This window comes from Vulpes lagopus, chromosome 2 (assembly GCF_018345385.1).
Source record: "Vulpes lagopus strain Blue_001 chromosome 2, ASM1834538v1, whole genome shotgun sequence".
Taxonomy (NCBI): Eukaryota; Metazoa; Chordata; class Mammalia; order Carnivora; family Canidae; genus Vulpes; species Vulpes lagopus.
The window spans coordinates 75,359,378-75,374,561 of record NC_054825.1 but is presented as its reverse complement, the minus strand read 5'-3'; positions in this window follow the sequence as shown (position 1 = coordinate 75,374,561).

Here is a 15,184-nt window from a genome sequence, read left to right as displayed (position 1 = left end):
GCAAGGTGGGATGCTCACAGGTGCCACTCTAATTACAGAGTCTTGCTATTTACTTCTGGATCCTGGAGGTTTACAATATGGTCCTTGTGTAAAAGACTTCAGGCAACCGTGAAGAGTAGGTCCAGGGGTGGCCGTCTTGGGTTTCGTCTGGCATTTATCACAGCCACAGTTACAGAGGCAGGCTTCTGAAGCTGAGTTAACACACAGCAGGAGCATCCAGGCATTGTGGCTGGAATTGCTTCTTCCATGTTGTCTCCCGGGAAACAGACTCGGTGACCCAGTCCTTTTCTTCATTTCTAATTTCCACCATCAATGGCCAGTGATTATCTAAATGGGATTTCTCAAGTATGTCTTCAGTGTATTGAGGATGAAATAGCAAGGATAAAGCATTTTTGAAGCATGAACTACCTTCCGTATGATAATCAACTATCTCACTTATCCAGCCTGTCATCTGTTACCCATAAGCAGTTCCATACGCATTGGTTTGTATTTGAGATACAAGACTGTTCAGCCGTAGCATCCATTTGGTAACAGCAGGCACATGTTTTAAACATGCTTAATGTTATTGCCCTATAATGTCTTGCCACAGAGCATTCCTTTCTAAGAGTACAATGCTCTTTGTGAATACCACCTCATTAATCCTGGGAGAGGCAGCGACAATCACTCGCCCCACATTTTACCAATAAGAAAACAGAACCACTGAGCAATTCAGAGTGAGCCAAGATGATGCGCAACTACTTAATGGCAGGACGGTGGATGAATTCCTGGTTCTACTTGAGCCAGTGCCTTTACATCCTGCCCCACCCACCCTAGACCAACATGTCAAGTACTAACAGATTAACTACCTAACATCCATCCTTAAACTTTATATCCTGGAGCCTTTCAATCCAGAATCTGTTCAGGGCACCACATTTACAGAAGCTACTTTCTTTATCAGGTAGGTTTCATTCCAATGAGGCTTGAGCTCTAGTCTCCAACCACATTCACAAACAATAGGCACAGTCATAAGGCTCTGAATTCAAGGCTATGGCCTCTCTTCAGCATTTTTGTGGCTGTCTTGGACACTCATAGGGCTCTGGACGGACCAGGCATGTTGACTTAGCATAAGTCTCAGCTTTTAAACTATTCAAAACAGCCCTGTAAAACTTAGAACCGGCCCATGACTTGGGTTGTTTTAATTAATGTTGGGTTTTTAATAAGTTCTGTTTGTTAGCATTTTGCAATTCCTGAATTCTGTTACTTTATGTCTCAAAATGAAGTTAAATTCTAAGAGATTCTTTCCAGCCTTGAATATCCGAAATATTACTGGGTTGGTTTTTTTTTTTTTTAAGATTTTATTTATTTAATCATGAGAGACACACACAGAGAGGCAGAGACATAGACAGAAAGGGAAGCAGGCTTCCTGAGAGGAGCTTAATGTGGGACTCGATCCCAGGATCCCAGATCATGACCTGAGCCAAAGGCAGATGCTCAACCACTGAGCCACCCCTGTGCCCCCTAAATATTATTGTTGATGCCTATGGTGCCACATTGTTAGTATGACTTTTTTCAGGTTTTAATCTCATAATGACAGCTATCTTTCATAGCTTGTGGAAAAGCAAAAGAAATGCATGCAGAAGACATCTGATCTGAAATTATTTGGTGGGTTACTGTGAATCTGATATCTATGAGAAGCAAGCCACTTTCATGCATATTCCAATTATATGCAGGTTGTTTTTTCCATCATTTTGCAGCATTACCATATCTTTAACGTAACTGTTATTTTTTTTTCTTTTCAGTAAGAGGAACAAAGAATTAGAAATCCCTATGTTGGATAAAAGTGACGAAAACCAGTCAATTGGTCAAATAAATCTCCCTCTTGTTCTTCTCTTGTCCTCAAGAAATTAATATTTACAACATTTCTCAGTCTATCTAACCATTTGGGCCTATGAACAGACAAAAAAATTCATTAGTCCCTTATCACAGAAGTCCTATTAACATTGTTCCAAAGCCACAGGCATATCCTTATTTGAGTATTCCCTTTTTTGTGGTATTAATCATTGAACTTCAAAAGAACCACTTGATGCTAGTGCCTAAATTCTAGTACCTTAAGGCTGTGCACAAATGCTTACAAATGTTCAACCTTTTGCATGTACATACTCTTTGAAAATACTTAGGATTATCCTAAGCTAGGGAGACAGTAGACAGCGTTGAGATGACCTTGATATAGTCTATATACCTGTACTTCCTTACAGTAAAATTGAAGCAATAAAATTGGACTCTATATCGTGGTCTTCTTTCTTCAAAAGTCTTCGAATTTGTCAGTCCCAGAAGTACTACCTGCCTGTCATGTTGCCTAGAACACGGAATGATCATGACCAATATATGTTGACCTCAGAAGTCTCTTCATGGGAGGCCAGCTAACTGCGTTTGGGAAAAAGATTCATTTGAGGATGCAGGAATCCTCTTTCTGTCTTAATATTTTCCTCTTCCTATTCTACTTTCCACAAAACATTCAGGGTGTTCAAGGAGCTGAGTGTTAAAGGTGGTCATGCTCAGGTCTAGATTTACTCCCAGACAAAAGAGGGGTTTCCTAAAAACATTATAGATAAGAGCAGACCAAAATCTTATATCCACAATGGGTAATGAGTCTTACAATGTGACTTCCTGGGAAATCTATGATTTAAAGTCAGTCAAATATGTAAACAGCTGATATTAGAGACAATGGGAATTAGGGTGAAAAAACAGGGGTTAAGTCTCAATTCTACCACTTTCTAAATGTATGAATCTGGACAGGGCATGCATCTTGAATCTTACTTTCTTTGTGAAAAATACAAAGGAGTTTACCTTCACAGAAATTTTACAAGAATTAAAGAGGATGAAATTCATGCACTAATCTAATCAATATTGCTAAACTCAATGATCAATTTTTAGTTTTCATCTACTTCATCTATTAACAGAATCTGATCTCATTGGCCCCCTCCTCATTCTTGAAATACTTTACTTTACCTCCTGAAAACCCCAGTGTCCTGGGTTATTGTTTTACTTTAGTTGGTTGATTCTTCTTAATCCTCTTTGCTGCTTCCTTCTCATCTTTCTGGTATTTTAATATGTAAGTGTTGCAGGGCGAAGGAGGAGGCATGCCCAGCACAAGTAGGTTTCCAGAGGATTAAAGTCAAGCTCCTCAAGCACTCAGAACAAGAAATGGGTCAAAATCAGCTCAGGTGTAGGTGAAAGGGTTGGCTGTCCTGTGGAGAGGATGAGACTCTGCCCATAGGTAGATGCATGCTGAGCTCCAAAGGTGAAAGGAGTGGGATGTGTCCGTATGGTTTAAATTATAATTCTCACTCTAGACAATTTGACCTGCATGGATAAGTATCCTAGATCTGACCTCCATTCAATTAGGAAGTCTTAGATGCATGTTACTGCTCCAACCTGGAACCAACAATAACAACAACAAACATCTCAAAGATTTTCTCAGTGAAAGGATTTATGTCGAATTTACAGACCAAAAATTTGGGAACTGAGTTTGGAATTGGAGTGGTGGCCTGGGCAAGTGGGTAAAGGCAGTTCAGTCTGAGGGCTCCTAAACTACATGTTCCTTGATGTGGAGCAATAAAGCTTGAACTCAAATGTGTGTTGGGCAGCAGAAATGGGGGTGAGGGGGCAGTAACTGGTTTGGGTACTAGATTTCTAATCAAAACATATTAATTCTTCTGACATACTATCCTTCTACTCTGACTTCCAGGAAGAACTCAGCTCTACAGGTTTTAAAACATTCCTGGAAAGCATTATCTCCATTTTAAATTCCAGATAAATAAAGTGCAAGAAAGTAACACGTCCAACAATAATAAAGAAACTAATATTCCACTTACTTTATGCCTAACACTTGTGTGTGATTTACACATGCTGTCTCCATTGATTCCTATCATAATTGGAATACATTAGTAGGACTCCCATTTTATAATTAAGCAATCTGGGGTCAGAGAATAGTTAAGTCATTTGTCCAAGGTTGCTTGGCAAGTGGGTAGAACCAAAATGCCAACAGGCAACCTGATTCCATGAACCACAGACTTGCTTAATACAATGCTGCCCTGTGTCCTCAATAGCTAAAGCCCTGTGATCCCTGACAACCACTCTTGCCATTGCAATGATGATTAGTATGCTTCATTCAAGTATATATATACACACTACAAAGAGACAGATATATCATTCCGTTAAAGATGACACAGTTGTCAGCCCTTTAAGATTTTCACACCACAAATCACATATTATATAACTATTACCAACCTAATCCCATAAAAGCCTGTTAAAGACCTGGCATTTCATCACTAAGCTGTCTCCAAGGATATCTCCAACAACTTACACCTTGTTCTAGGGCTGCATTTAACAACTGAAGTTATAAAAAATGGATAGTATGCAAACTATCCTTAAGTCTCTCTATAATGCAACCAAACAAAACATGGACTTGATTGAGGGCTCCAGGACACTGGTTGAGAGCTATCGCCATTTGTTTTTGAGCTTCAAAGATTAATAGCTGAAGTGCTCACCATCGCAAGAGAACAAAAATACACACCAGCTACTCAGCCTTGCCTAAGTCTATGGGCTCAAGATGAATAGAATTAGACTAACTATTACAGTAATTAGGCCTCAGGCAAGCAAAAACCTGGCTCAACATTAAGAAGGTCCTACTAAAGGGCAGTACACCACCATGGACTTTTGGTATGGAAACATTTTGTAAGAGAGTAGTAGTATGTCACCAGCTGGGAAATGCTGACTGTCTTTTTGCTAGGTTTGAATTTCACTGCTCGTTCTTGCCTCTGAATTTGCTCTCCTTTCCACTAAGCATTTCTTGTTCCCTCCCCTCCATATTCAAAAATATGGATCTAATTTATCCTCCTCTAAGGCTTCTGCAAGTTAATATTCACCACCCCCTAATATAACAGAATACACTCACTCACACACATGCTCACTCACACACAGACACCCACACACTCACAAACCCATGCTTGCACTCAGATCTCATCTTGCCTTGAGGCTCCTCCTACAGACAAAATGATATATTCTCAGAGTGAGAAGATGCTGTGAGAAGGTTATCTAGATCAATTATCAGTGCGAGAAATGAATTTGCCTGTATCTCCATCCTTAAGTGTTCTTGGTATGCAGCCAGCGTGGTCTACCTCCCCACCAAGCACAAGCTCTCAGCAGATGAATATTGCTCTTACATTCCCGTTATCTTAATTTTGCATGATCTTGTAAGCATCCAGCACAAAATAAATATTGCTTTTTTAAAGATGTTTTATTTATTTATTTGAGAGAGAGAACACTAGCAAGGGGAGGGGCAGAGGGAAAGGGAGAAGCAGGCTCCCCACCGAGTGTGGAGCCCCACTTAAGGCTTGATTCCAGGACTCTGAGATCATGACCTGAGCCGAAGGCAAACACTTAACCAACGGAGCCACGCAGGTGTCCCCCAAATAAATATTTCTGCCTGTCTGTTGATAAATGAAGAGAAGGATGACCAAGCCAAAGGTTCTGCTTGGTCTCCCTCCCCTGTTCCCCTGTGACCACCAAAGCCTCTCTCTGTACTTCCACTGAGCCATGCTTCGGCTAACCAGAACCACAGCTCTAAGTCCATCTATAAGAAAGTTGACATTAAAACATAAAAATGACAATAGATTACACTGTTTCATGTTAGCCTAAACCCATGGTGAGGCAGTAGAGGGCACTAAGGATTTGTGCCTCTGACATTCTCAAATGAACACACAGGAAAGAGGAAGTGGTTAAGTCTTTCAGGTTTCTTGTCCATTCCTATTGCTGCCATAGTTCCCTCTTTAAATAGTCTCTCCACGGGTTTTGATTTTTTTAGTTAGTTAGTTTTTTTGTTTTACTACATCAAAGCTTTTCAAAAGCTAATAGTAACTATTGCAATTGTTGCAAAGGATTCAATAAATCAGATATTATTTTTAAAAAACAATGGTCATCAAAGCCAGAAGCTGGGAGCAGTCCTTGACCTCTAGGTTTAATTAGCTACCAGGTCCCAAAAATTATATTCCCACATTGTCTCTCAGATTCATTGCTTCTTATTCAGGACGGAAACCTACTCCTGAGCAAGAGTGCCCAGCTGAGGAAACTGATGAGGCTAACACCAGTTAATCCCTGCGGGCCAGAACAGGTGCCTCTGCATCTGCCCACAGGAAGGGGTGTTTTTCTCTACTATGCAAAATGTCCTGCATGGAACAGCACAGACCTGCTCTAACCATCCTGACTATAACTGCCTTGTACCCAGCTCAGTTTTCACATGACCACTGTGATAGTCTCCTAACGCCTCTGGGATTGATTTGAATTGAGTATACACATGCACTCACACACACACATATTCATAACAGGACAAATTATACACAAATTTACAAATATATCATCACCAAAATTCAAAGTGACCACATTACTTGAATGTAACCAGAATGCTTTTGCCCTGAAATTGAACCTCTTCTATTCTAACTAGGATACAGAATTAACATCTATGTTTAGGATCTCTCTAGTTGGGTACTAAACGGACCATGCCTCCATGCATTATGTGATGATTCAATATCCAACCATTTTTTCTCTATTAAAAGACCTCAAAAGTGTAATCCCTTGGCCTTTATTAAATTTACACTTATCCTTGCCTCATGATGTGGCAACAGTTAATACTACTGAGAACCAATATGTCCAAATGTCTACTTGGACTTAAATAAATATTGTGACAGTACTCAGGTAATAAAATAATCATCCAAATAATACAAAATGTGCTTATATTTTTGAAATATAAGCAAAACTCACATTTGCCAATTTTAAAAATAGAGTCCAAAGGGACAGAGACCACCATCACTTTTGAATTTTCATGTCAAATGACACCAAGTTAAAGTCAACTCTGTCCTTACAGATTTTAATATTAGCTGGTTACAAAAGGACTCAAGTTTGGAAAATACTACTTCTCATACCAAGGCTTTGGATTCTCCTATCAGTACCTAAGGGAGGGGATATATTCTCAATGGGAAATAAGTAACTATTATTTTTCGTACTGAACGATATGTACTATTAGAAAATATCAAATGTCATGTAAAAACAAAACAATCTTACTGCTATTGTTGGGATATTCAAGAGGAAGTTCAGAAAACTATAGCCTGGGGGCTAAATCCATTCCATGCCTCTTTTTGTTTCTTTTATACTGCCAGAGAGCTAAGAATAGTTTTTAGATTATTTACGGATCATAAAAATGAAAAAATCATCTCTGTTGTTTATTCAACAGAGATGGTATTGTAGTTCACAAAGCCTAGAATATTTGCAATCTAGTGCTGCAGAGAAAAGGTTTTCCACCTCATGAACTAGATAACACCGTAATAAAGAAGATTACTAATGAGACTGGATAGAACTAATTATTCAGGATTTCTCTGTTAATTCGTTGTTAAGAAGTTGTCATCAGAAATAAGATGAAGGGAGAAATTTTACCATCTGTAACTGTTTCTTTTTCTGGACCTCTACATAGTAAGTGTTCTTCAGTGACTGTCTATATAGAACATCTGTGTCAGACAAGTCTAGTGTGTGTAACTGGCCAGCATCTGATCAGACCAAAGACTTCATTTTCCCACAGCCTCCCTCCTTAACTGTTTGCCTCCATCCAATTCAAATTCTATCACTCAGTCTGTTACTGAGGTCCAGTCCTATGAGACCTTGATTGACCTTCTGTTGACAATGTTGCCTTGCTCCAGATCTGCTGCGCAGCACCACTTCTCTGGCTCTGATCTCAACTCCCATTTGCAATCATTCTTGATTATGCTGCTTCAGAGCAAGGCGCGCATGCATGGTATCACTGAGACTAGCCCATTCTTATGTGACAGTTCTTGCACTGTACAAAGCAGCTGATGAGCACCCATACTTGTAGAAAGCCAGAACTCTCTGAAATTGAACAATGAATGGGTGACCCAGGCTAGGAACACAGGCAAACTGGCAGTCTGTACAAAATCTTATTTACTTTGTATTTGGTTTTTGTTCCAGTTTGGCTAATTCATTTGATGGGAGACTTGGGTTTCTTTTTAGGTTGAAACTAAAAAAGATGATATGGATTTTGGGAATGTATTCAGGAGCCCTGGAGTTCTTTTTCCTTTCTTTTCCTTTCTTTTCTTTTCTTTTCTTTTCTTTTCTTTTCTTTTACAGAGAGACAGAATGTGTGTGCATGGTAGTAGGGGGTGGGCAGTGGGAGAGGGAGAGAGAGAATTTTAAGCAGGCCCCATACCAGCACATAGCTCTGCAAAGGGCTCAAACCCACAGCCCTGAAATCACAACATGAGCCGAAATCAAGAGTTGGATGTTGGGATCCCTGGGTGGCGCAGCGGTTTGGCGCCTGCCTTTGGCCCAGGGCGCGATCCTGGAGACGCGGGATCGAATCCCACATCGGGCTCCCGGTGCATGGAGCCCGCTTCTCCCTCTGCCTGTGTCTCTGCCTCTCTCTCTCTCTCTGTGACTATCATAAATAAATAAAAATTAAAAAAAAAAAAAAAGAGTTGGATGTTTAACTGACTGAACCACCCAGGTGTCCCAGGGACACTGGAGTTCTAAGGCAATCTAAGGCAGTATCTCTTAACTAAGACCCAGTGATTCCCATCACAGAGTTCTCAGTATTTAGTCCAGTTCATTGAATCAGAATTATCTTGGGTGCTTGCTAAAATTCATAATCTTAGGACCAATTCCCTAACATCTAATGAATCAGAATTTCTGAGAATGGGGCCCCAGGATTATTCCCATGTGTACTTAAGCTTCAGAACCAATGAATCCATGGCCAATGCATGGCATTCAGGGAATTTTTTTAACCCACTGAAATTATCTGCAACAGTTTTCTGTGATGGTTCATATTACATTTTTGTAAAATGATCATATTACCCATAATAAAATTCTCAAAGCAGTTCATGGCTCAAAATGATTTTTTAAAAAAGAGTTTTAAATTGAAGTAGGGTTGATTTAGAATATCAAGCTGAAATTTCCCATAGACCCTTTCTTGGGCAACTGAAAAATCTTAGAAGGACAAGTTTTGTCCTTGCTCATAGGCCAGGCAGCCCTTCACAGATGCAAGCAGCTCAGAGCCTCCAATATTTCTATTTTGTCCAGAAAAGCAGCTTCAGTAAATTTTCTTTGAAATCAGATTTCCTCTGGGATACACCTGGGTCTGACCCTACTATTCTCTATTCTAAAATCATTTGCATTCAGTGAAAGTTTGTCCACATCTGGGAACCACAGAGTTCCTCAGAATACATAACAGGCCCCATCAGCTACTAACACATACAGAAAGACAGAGCTAGGGGGGGAAAATGTTTGATAGCTCAGCTCTCATCCAAGGTAATCAGGCCACCCACTACTTCTTGCTCCAGTTCCTCTTTAGTGGAAAGGATTTTTTTTTTAATATTTTTTTTTATTTGATAGAGAGCACACTAGGGAAAAGGGGTAGCAGAGGGAAGAGGGAGAGAGAGAATCTTAAGCAGACTTCCCACTGAGCACCGAGCCCCCTGTGGGACTTGATCCCATGACCCTGAGATCACAAACTGGGCCAAAAACAAAAGGCAAATACCCAACCATCTTCACAACCCAAGTGCCCCAGGAATATTTTATTTTATTTTATTTTATTTTATTTTATTTTATTTTATTTTATTTTATTTTATCATCTTGGGATTCTGCACCCAACTCCAATGTATGGGCTTTTTTCTACACCATCAACCAATTCTTGGACACCAGCTGGGTATCCTACAATTCAACCCAATTCTGACACTATCTCCCTGGAGATAGCATCAGATCCCACAGATTAAGGGCTCAGCCCCACAAGACTGCTCCTCCTTTCCCACTTCAGAGGCCAGTCAGTGTTACCTGTGTTCTGACCAAAAGCCTATGAATCAGAGGCTCCAACACCCCTCCGTGGGTTTGATTAATTTGCTAGAGTGGCTCACAGAACTCAGTTTACTTACTAGATTACAGGTTTATTAAGAAGAATGTAACTCAGGAACAGCCAGAGGGAAGAGCTGCACAGAGCAAGATATGGGGGAAGGAAAAGCTTCCATGCTCTCTCCAGGCATCCTGCTCTCCCTGCATCTCCATGTATTTAACAACCTAGAAGGTCTGGGAACTCCCGTCCTTTTGGGTTTTTATGGAGGCTTCATTACATAGGCATGACTGGTTAAATCCTTAGCTATTGGTGATTGAATTCAATCTCTAGCCCCTTGCCCCTCGCTAGAAGTGGGGTGGGGGTGGTAAGGAAAGTTCCAACCCTCTAAACCCACTGTTGGTTTCCCTGGCAACTGGCACCCCTCCAGAGGATGTCACTTCGTTAACATAACAATAGACACCTTTATCACTCTCCTCACAGGAAGACTCCAGGGTCTTAGGAGCTCTGTGCCAGAACGTGGAGGGAGACTACGTATATATTCCTTATTTTAAATCACAATCACGAGTCCTTACTCTACTAACCTACCAAAATTTAACAAAAATAACAGTATGAAAGTGAGAAGTTAGTAGCCACCTAAGTCCTTCATTTTATTAAGGAAGATAGCGAGGCTCAGAATGCTAAAGGGACCTGTGAAAAAAGTTCCTAGCTTGATAAAACTGCAAGGACTGTCAATCACATTATATCACTGACCCTTCAAGATAAGATTGGCCAGGGAGAGACAGGCCAGCGGGTCTTAGTAGATTCTTTGGCTCTTAATCCGGTGTTTTTTTCCACTTCACCAACCTGGCTCAAAAAGGAGTGATAAATATGAAATTTCTTTGGGGGGAGAAAGGGAATTACAAATATAATGCAAATATAATGGGAATTATAAATATAAAGGGAATTACAAATATAATGACTATCTCACCCATGATTCTGAATGTGATTTGTGCTTACAAATGGAAGCAAAGAATCAGCCACATGGTGTAATAAACAGAACAACCAGGCTAATGATCAGAACTGCCCTATAGGTACCCATTTCTCAACAGGAAAGGACCTTTTCGTAGGCCCAAAACCCTAAATGGAAATTGATTCAGTCATTCACGCACACAATTATCTAATCCAAGCAATTATCCAATCTTTTAAGACTTGATTTTTCATAACCAGTCTTCCTGTCCACAGACTTGCCTTAGAGAGAGAGCTTTTTATGATATTCGCTTGAGGTAATACTGAACTTTTTTCCAGAGTACTTTCACTGGGCAATGTCTATTGGTTGGAGAAGACTTGAGGCTGGGCTGGCATATAAAATAGTCCAAAAATTAAGAAATGCAGATAAATAAAATCTGACCTTACACATTCAAGAAAAACCTCTCATTCATTGAGAAGCTGAGAAGTTTATATTCTGGATTTAACATGTATGTCAAAGGAACCATCTCTTTAAAGTCAAACAAGTCTGTTTTGAAGCCAAACAAAACTGAAAAAGGAAGAAAAGCCCTTGGCAAAATTCAAAATTCCAGCTACTCAGAATAGGATATTAGCTTACTAGTGATGTGGGAAGCACTGAATAGATTTACTTCTATCATCTTCCCATAAGGCTTTTCCACAAGTTGAGACTGGGGAATGTACAAAAGAATAAAGCAAAATAAGCATAGAGACTGTTGTCAGGTTTAATCTGATTGGTAGTGAAATGAAATAGAGAGGGCCAGGCAAAAGTTGGTCCAACCAGGCTTTTAACGGGGTGCGCTCTCCGGGGAGGTTCCGCGGCCGCAGGGGAGGGCAAGCGGGCTTTTTAAGGGGGGAGGGGTAAGGGGTTGTGTGTGGGTACGGGGTGATAGGTATTAGGGCATATTACTGGTGGAATCGGTATGCTTATGCCCTTAATGGGGTCTGGGCAGAGTACGGTTCAGGTTTCCTGCATAGGTCCTGTCTCCCCCTGATGACTGTCCCCAGGCGGTCTGCTGGTGATGGGAAACTTCTGAGGTGGGGGCAACAAGGTGGGGGGTCCGCTGCCGTTTTGTTGGTGCCTCTGGATCCCCCTTGATCCCGCAGGCCCAACAACTATTAGTTGTATAAGCTCCATGAAGTTCTCAAACAGAGGCTGTAGGCCCTGCTTTCCAAGCCAGAGTGTGTCACTAGAGACAGTTACTATTAAAATGCAGTTGAATATTTGAGTTATTGAAAGGGTCCTCTGTATATATTCTCCACTAATATCCTTAAAAATCTATACTTGTTTTGAGAATGATTATGAGAAATCACTCCATTTCCCCATCCTCCTACTCTTCTTACAGATCTTCTTAAAATACACTTCATAAGACAAGCAAAATATGGAAGATAAAGATTTGAATGTCTCCCCTCTTCTGATATACCTGAGTTAAATATATCATTATGAAAAGTCAAGATTTGTGTGGCTCACAAATTTAACCCAAATCTAATCTATCCCTGAAAGCCTGCTCGTGAATTTACATAGTAGGATCACCCTACCTATGTTTCATTAATTTAAATAGGAAAATGCAGCTCACTTTGTTCTCAACTCTTCCAAAAATTCTAACCAATTTCCCCAAACATCACAAAAAACACTGTGTGATATCTACTTATAATTTGCCAATTGTCTAATTATTTGACACTTACTCTACTCCTTGATGGGTATTTTTATATGCCAGACCCAATAGTTCTGCATAGTTTTAGATATTATTAGATTTTCCTTCAACAATGCAACAGGCATGCACTCTGATATGAAGAAATTATCAAGCAACATAGTGAAGAAGGACAATGAATATAAATAACATTAGCAAGAGGAATTTTAAAAGCAAAGCAGTTTTAAAAATATCTGCTTCCCAACCAAAGAGTAGCCTGAGACAAGTTTGGCTAAGAGGAGCTGCCCGATGGCAGGCAAAGGTGAGCAAGAACGAGCTGGTAAAAGAGAGAAACAGGGATCCCTGGGTGGCACAGCAGTTTGGCGCCTGCCTTTGGCCCAGGGCGCGATCCTGGAGACCCGGGATCAAGTCCCACGTCGGGCTCCCGGTGCATGGAGCCTGCTTGTCCCTCTGCCTATGTCTCTGCCTCTCTCTCTCTCTCTCTCTTTCTCTCTCTCTCTCTCTCTGTGACTATCATAAATTTAAAAAAAAAAAAGAGAGAGAGAGAGAAACATGTGCGTTCCAGGTTGATCTGGATTCAAGAAACTTGGGGACTTCCCACTTCTCTAGGCACTCAGGTCTCCAGGAGTGGTGGCTGGAGACCATGGTCTGAAGGTCCAGCTGCAGTAACGCATGACCCTTTCTGACCTTCCTAATGCATGCTGTTAGGTTTTTCCCAAATGAAGGGCGGAGAAATTAAAGACAGCAGAGCCAGGCAGAAGGTTCGAGCGTGCTTTAATGGGGAGGCTCCCAGCTGAGGTTCCCTGACTCGGAGGGGCTGGAGTCAGGGAAGTCACGCCCAGGCAAACCGCAGGGCGGTCTATAAAGACTTTTCAGGGGGAAGATGGGGGCAGGGCGGCATTCTGATTAGGGCTAGGGTTACAGGTCTTTGTAAGCTAAGTTAGGGTAGGGAGGTAAGGTGGTGCTGGAGGGAAGATGGGGGTAACGCGCGGCATTCCAGTTAGGGCAAGGGTTACGGGTCTTTGTGTGCTAACTTAGGGTAGGGCGGCAAGGCGGCCTTATTGGGAGGTTGCTGGCCTGGGGTCGGCCGTTTTCAGGTCCCCCGTCTCAAGAGCCCAACACATGCTCTTTTCTGGGGCTTTCAGGCTCAATACTTTCTTCCCAGGTTTGTCCATCTCCTTTTTAAAGGACATACTATTCAATAATATGAGAAGGTTGGAGGGGGCTCAGAACTATAGTATTCCATGTGTTTACGAGCAGAGAAGAAATAAATACTGGTAAAACCAATCAATAAAATGTAAAAAGGGCTCCTGGGTGTCTCAGTCCCTTAAAAAGTGTCTGCCTTCCACTCGGGTCATGATTCCAGGGTCCTGGGATTGAGTCCCTTCATCAGGCTCCCTGTTCAGCAGGGAGTCTGCTTCTCCCTCTGCCCTTACCCTCTGCTTGTGATATCTCTCTCTCAAATAAATAAATAAATAATAAAGGTTAAAAGTAGGATAATGGATAAATATGCACATGTGTAGATAATCAGAAGTAAGTTGCTATACACTCTAGGAAAAAAGATTAACCCCGGAGACATCCATGTTTTTTCTAGACTAGTGAAGAGAATAGCCCCTCAAACCAGAAGGAGGACTCAGTCAATTAAATTTGACCCAGGTAACCAGAACACAAATGGTCTAAATGGCCCCCTAAAAACAACACAATAGGGGCACCTGGGTGGCTCAGTGGTTAAGTATCTGCCTTTGGCTCAGGTCATGATCCCAGAGTCCTGGGATTGAGTCCCACATCGGACTCCCTGCAAGGATCCTGCTTTTCCCTCCACCTGTGTCTCTGTCTCAGTGTCTGTCATGAATAAATAGATTTTTTAATACACACACACACACACACACACAATAATGTAAGTAGGTATTATGGGCTGAATTGTGTCCCCTCACAATACGTATGTTGAAGTTCTAACCCCCACTACCTCAGAATATGACTGTATTTGTTGATAGGGTCTATAAAGGGGTAATTACGGTTAAATGAGGTCATTGGGTGAACTTTAATCCAATATGACCAGTGTCCTCATAAGGAGACTGAGACGCAGACACAGAGGCATATGACCATGGGAAGACACAGCAATAAGGCAAACATCTATAAGCCAAAGAGAGAAGCATCAAAAAAACCCCCGACCTGTCAACACTTTGATCTCAGACTTCTAGCCTTCAGAAATATGAGAAACTAAATTTCTGTTGTTTAAACCACATAGTCTGTGGTATTTTGTTATGGCAGCCTAGCAAACTAATGCAGGAGGACAGTCAGTATTTCATCTATTGTAAATATAAAAATATTAGAGATTCCGAAAAATTGAAAGACTTGTCCAAGTTGATATAACATTTCAATGCAACAAAAAGGATTAGGATACCAGTCTCAATTCCTGGCTTTGTATTCTTTTCCCTACACCAGGACAAGGACACATTACTTGCCTATGGCAGCTGTACAAATCAAATGCCTTAAAGAGTGGGTTCCACATTTATTTTCCAAGGTGAGAAATGTTGAGCCATATATATTTCAGTTCTGTATCTGCCTATGGCAGGTTTATCTCTGGCTTCAAGTGGCCTCCCAACTTGATTCAGTAGCAAAAGTCTGAAGGATCAAAAAGAGAGAGGATAAAGTTTCCCTGTTA